We start from the raw sequence: 6,000 nt of genomic DNA, 5'->3' as shown, positions 1-6,000 counted from the left end.
GTTCCTTTTCTTTTTTTTCCCCCAAAGTCAGAGGTAGCCTATTAATAGAGTAGCTAGCTATTGGAATCACTGTGGTGCTTCTTTTCATATTTTCTCTTGAGAAAGTCCAGATAAAGCAGTTAAGTTCTACCTTTATGTTCTGCTTCTAATAGTCTGGCATCCACAGAAAGGAAGATGTCAAGTATTTAATTCAGATGACTTTTCTTACATGCTATATTATAAGATACATTTTAACTACAAAGACATATTGGAAAGACTATAAATTCCCGTGTCTGATGGCAAAAGACTTATTAATTGGGTACTTTATAATCAAGATATTTCAGAAACCCTGCTGTTCTTGTTTGGGTTCCCCCAATAAAGGAAGGTTTGGGACAAGGATTCTTAGGCATGTGTTATTTTGACAAGTGATACTAAAGAACCAAAATGGAAGGAGTAGAAACATCGAAACAAAGAGGGGCAGTTGTCTTCAGGAACATTACTGGGATATTCCTTTTAGAGGCCACTGGAATTCAGTCCCACTAGGAAGTCCATGAGGGACCCTATAAAATGCATATCAGCCTGAGACATGAGAGAGGGTAGTGTTTGCTTACCCAGGAAATGTCAACTGTTTCACAGTTATATATGTACAAGTGCATCAGCTCAGAGGAGTAGGCCTTAATAGTCATCCAATGCAGCTGAGATAGATAAACACCATTCCAAAAGCAAGAGATGCATTGTAGATCCACAGCAATGTGCTGTCATGCGGAAGCAAGCCTACGGTCTTTGTGAGAGAAACACAGAAGTTGTCTGATAGACACTCCCTCTGCTTGTACCACCTAAGACCTCTTATGCCCTACATTAAGACCAATATACCACAAAACATTTAATAAAAGTTTATTAATTGAACAAGCTGAAATACCCAGAATACACTCTAGTTCATTTTTATCCTGAATACGTCCTTCAGCTGTTGTCAGTTTCTTTGGGTGAAAGGACCCAGATCTTGATCCCTGAAGAATAAGAGCCTTTGATCACTGCACTTGTGAGGTTACAGTGGTTGCAATTTTACATATAGCTATCACTGGGCTTAGATCAACAAGAGTTGTCCTAATGAATCTCCTAGATTATCAATATTTTCCTTTCCTGCTTATTGGGTTGCTAAAATTCTAGCGATCTGCAACATAAATTAACTCCTCTTGCTGTCTGCTGAACCACCAAAGTGGGAGTTATAACATCCGGTGCAAAGAAAGCCTTTCTGGATGCCCTGGTAGAAACCCCCTTCTACCCTACTCCAGATCAAGACTTTTAATCTTTCCAAGCCTAAAAACTAGAGGACAAAAAGTGAAAATCTAGCAAGTGAGTTGCAGAGTGTAACAGTATATTTGGCTAATTATAGTTCTACCACTGGTTCCTGGACTAGTGTTCTAAGCCTCAGAAAACAACAGTGACTACCGTAAGTATGAGCTCTTGATGCATATTTCATCTCTTGCAGAATGTTTTTTTTTGACACTGACACACTGATCTTTAATAGGCCATTCCAACATTCCATTGTACTCCCAGATCACAGTACAGGGCAGGACAAGTGGATCACACAGTTACGTGCCCATGATTATGCATTTTTCTTATCATAAAATGGGTCCTTGGGTCTGGGTTGACAACTGTGTTATCTTGTAAGAGGTTGCTCCAGAAGAGAAACTGCAAACCTTACTATCAAGACCAATGAGGAATAGTCATTGTCCTTTCAGAGGTAGACATGATTCAATATAATCAATGTCCCATTATGTGTCTGGTTCTTTTTGAAGAAGAGTAGTATATTAAAGGCTGGATATTGGTCTCTGTTTTTGACAGGTCCGACACTCAGAAAAGATAGTAACATGATGAGCCTTGATGAGAAGAAGCTAATGGATGCTAATGTACCTGCTACCTTAGCCACTCCACTTATAAACCATTTGTGCAAATACCACGATAGTTGAGGAGAGACTGACTGACAACAATAGGATGAATCAATCTATCTACAACAATGTCAAGGAGCTCCTTTTTGGTGAATACCCTCTGGTGTGAATTACTGTAAGACACACAAATACCTAATACATTGTGACACTCTAAAATATCCACTCACTGTCTCTTGAAATTTTAATTTTATTTCTGCCAGACCCCTAAATAACCATCCAGCCTATTTTCCCACTGCCTGGAAATAAGTGTTTAGTAATATATTGGGCTGTTTTTCACATAAAATATAAATAGCTAAATGTTTAATGCTCACAGTTATGTCCTCTGAGAGAATTTCCTGATGCATTCTTTAAGGCCACACCACAAGAGACCTGGAGTACAATCCCAACCCCTTTTTTTAGTTTATACCAACATATCAAGCTGATAAACCAGTAAACCAGCTTATTCATCCACCATTATTTGGTTGAAAAAAACTCCACCCTAATCCATAGATGTGAGTTAAAGCAAAGGCTTCAATGTAACACAGATAGGCAACACATGTGTGACCATTCATCTTACCAGGGCCCAAACTACACCACACAATTTCCAACCTAAAGAAATTGCTTTGTACCGTCTGAACCTGAAATTTATTAGATCAGATAATACCCACATCAGGAATGGTAGATTTGATTACAGTCATTGATAGCTCAGAGTGAACTCTTTAGTCCACTCTATGACTCACTCACATGCTGGGATTTCTGTCCAAACAGCAAGTCATGTTCTGCAGCAAAAGGCATAACTTACCCCCAGAATCCTAGAAATCTGCACTTTTCTCTCTTGGTTTGATGCTATAATGCATTACCACAAATTCAGCAGTAAAGAAACACACATTTATTATCTATAGTTCTATAGGTCTTAAGTCCAGGCTGGCTGGGTTTTATGTGAAGTATCTATAGCGAAAATAAAGGTGTCAGCCAGACAGAGTTTTTGACTGGAGAACATAGGGAAGCATCTGCTTCCAAGCTCATTTAGATTACTGGCAAAATCCAAATCTTTGCTGTTAGAGTACTGAGGTCTTTATTCCTCCATGACTATCAGCCATGGCTACTCTCAGCTCCTAGGGCTGGTCTGCATTCTTTGCTACTTGGTATGCTCCATCTTCAAAGCCATTTATATGGAATCTCACTGATGTCAAATCCTCTCACATTGTGAATATCTCTCCCCAGAAGACCTCCATTCCTTTTGGGACTCACCTCATTGGATCAGGCTCATCAAAGATAATCTCCTTATCTTAAAATAAAGTGATCTGGGACTGTACTATTCACTAAAATACCTTTTAATATATATAATCATTAGTGTTACAGGGTGAAGGCCACTGAATTAGAATTAGAATTTGAATTATTAGAATTAGAATTAGAATCCTACCTCCCACAATCTCCTCCTGGGCTTTTTAGACACTCTTCCCAAACCCATGGAGGTTTGCAGAGTTGTTCCTTGGAACAATCTAAGTGGTTCTCTTGATAGTAGTACATGAAAAATATAACCAACTGGCCTTGACTTTAAGATGATGTCTCAGCATGACCATACCACTGGATACATAAAGAATTCACAAGTATTTCAGGCCCCTGAAAACCTTTACAAGCATGGATACATCTTGGGCAGGTATACATCTTACTAAGGCATTCAAAGTAACTCGTTGTTCTGTTTGCCAGGTTGAACTAGTATAACACCCCAGCATAATGTCCTATGAAATGTCAGTGTTAACATCCCTGTAGACTAAACTGTAAGTGAAATCAGGAGAATGAATGCAGCTCGTGACAAATATGGACTGTTGTCCATCTCACATAAAACAAAACTTTTGAATACTTTTCTCAAATTTTGAAGCCATGTTAGACCACTACCCACACACCAAATTTTCCAATTCCTCTGGAAGTCCCCTCACACAATTCTGCTCATTGTAGTTCAACCCCTTGATCCAGGAACTCATCACATACATCTGGGATACAAACAAAAAGAAGGGTTGTCATTCTACCTGACCTCAAATATTCATGTGCTTTTTGGAGTGTGTTATGTTTATGTCTAGTCAGTTGTGATTGGTCATTTCACCAAATAGTGAAACAGTCTGTTACATTACTATTATCTTTCCAGAGTCTCAGAAATTGTTTCATCCAGGGGTAGATGTCTATATATCTGCTGATGTTGAAGTAGGAAAAGGGAAGAAGTTCATTGCTGCTTCCCATTTCTACACTCCTCCCCTCCTGGAAGTCTGGAGTTCCTGTTAAAAGCTATGTTTGTGGTCTAGATACATCTTTCCCATCAGCATTCCAACTTGCAACAAACTCTGATTTGGTCCATCCATCACTATAAAAGCCATCAGCCAGTGTTAGTGAGCAAGCTGAACTGTGCTGGCTTTATTTGGCAGTTGCTGAAGGAACAGCAGTTCTATCACGTGAGCCAAAATTCAGTTTCTAGGGCTCTGGTGTCCTCTTGACTTGGGAATGTGAAGGGTCCCCTCTCCATTGAGCAAGCAACTGCCTGGGGAGGTACGGTTGTCCTTATTCTCTTATCTTAGCAGACTCAGAGAAGCCTGATGGGAGGGGGGCCAAAGGAATAGTGATGATTTGTGTGTGTGTGTGTGTATGTGTTGTGTTGTGTTCTGTTTTGTTTTAAGCAATTTTGAGACAAGATAAGCAATCCCCCTTCACTGCATGTTTGAGAACTCAGAGGCTATGTGCTATGAGGGTGAGAATGAATTGCCCAGAGCTCTAAAGGATAATGGTCCCCTAACAAAAGCCTTCCTCACACACTGTCTTCCTAATGATATTTTCCCCCTCCTCCTTTATCTTCCAGATGTTTCTTCCCTGAGAATTGTTTTAGTTTTCCGGTCATTATCCCAGTTTGCCCAGTCCTGACAATTTTATCCCTGTCAGTTCTTTCATAACCAGTCTGGTTTTTGTATCACCCACAGAGCTTCAGCTTCTGGCAAACTTCCCAGAAGTTTGGCCCAGAGCCAGCAAACATTAATCCTTCAGACATCCCTGCAATTTAGGAGGGGAACTTTTCTAATACGACAGGCTGTCCCCAAATGGAATCAGAGTCTAAGGAAGTATTTTTTGCTCCCTAAGGTCAGGAGCTCTCTATTCTCCTTGTGATGGGTCAGTCTAGTGCTTTATTTGGAAGGGAGACTCCTACATAAACCATTTCCTACTGTTTGCCAGCATTCACAAGTTGAAATCAACATTTTAATTTCTAGAAATTCTTTTGGGTTTAGATCCTTTGATTTAAGGGATTAGTTGTCTTCATAGCATTGTCACATGTCTATTTGTTCTGAAAATTTTCCCAAAGATCCTGGTGTTCTCTACAATACTAGAATGCTTTAGCACCCCCACTATAAGACAGTGAGGTCTTTCTCTCTCTCTCTCTCTCTCTCTCTCTCCTTAACCTTACTGTGGCTCACTAGGGACTAGAGACTCATGGAGGGAGTAAACAGACTGAATTATAGGCATGTTTCTCTCCCCCAAAACAAAGAAATGTACCTGGTTACTGGTTATTAGCAGCTTTCCGTTCCATTCTCTCATTTTAAGCTGAATGTACCTGATGAGGGAGCGGAAGGCTGGCTGAGGACAAAGCAAAGGCTGGCACCTTGCACCCCCTTCCCACCCGCTCCCATCAGTAATATGTGTGACATTCCTCAGCCATCCCTGGCCGTCCTAAAGGAAAAGCAAATAGAGATCACAATCCTGCAAGACAGGAGTCTCCCCTGGTTTACCAATGTCCTAGAGATTTACAACAAAGAAGCTATCTTAACAATAGCACAATTTCCAGAGGCAAATAACTCAGTTCCTCAAGCCCTAAATAAAGTTAAATTTCTTCTAAACCCAAATCTCACTAACAAAGACACTTGATAGCAGAAATGTGAATGGCTTGCCAAAAGACAACATTGATCAAGCAGCAAGACCTCCGGTGTCCTGGCTCCTCATAGGCCCTCTTTAGCATATGAAAGCTCCACTGAAACCCCCCTTTTCCCTCACCTTCCCCGAACCACAGGGTACATAACCTGCCATTCCTCACAACCTGGGGCAGCAGCTCCTTCTG

General features: G+C 40.5%; 1 long non-coding RNA gene across 1 annotated transcript in view; it reads left to right on the top strand.

Moving 5' to 3' along the window:
* The first annotated feature begins 3,352 nt into the window (after positions 1-3,352).
* Positions 3,353-6,000, top strand: part of LOC116575402 — a 72,264-nt gene continuing 69,616 nt past the window's right edge. Inside the window, exon 1 of the long non-coding RNA XR_004279755.1 lies at positions 3,353-3,567. This is a non-coding gene — a long non-coding RNA (uncharacterized LOC116575402). The remainder of the gene's footprint in view (positions 3,568-6,000) is intronic.

This window comes from Mustela erminea, chromosome 16 (assembly GCF_009829155.1).
Source record: "Mustela erminea isolate mMusErm1 chromosome 16, mMusErm1.Pri, whole genome shotgun sequence".
Classification (NCBI taxonomy): domain Eukaryota; kingdom Metazoa; phylum Chordata; class Mammalia; order Carnivora; family Mustelidae; genus Mustela; species Mustela erminea.
The sequence above is the reverse complement of the archived record's forward strand: the minus strand, read 5'-3'. Positions and strand labels throughout refer to the sequence as shown.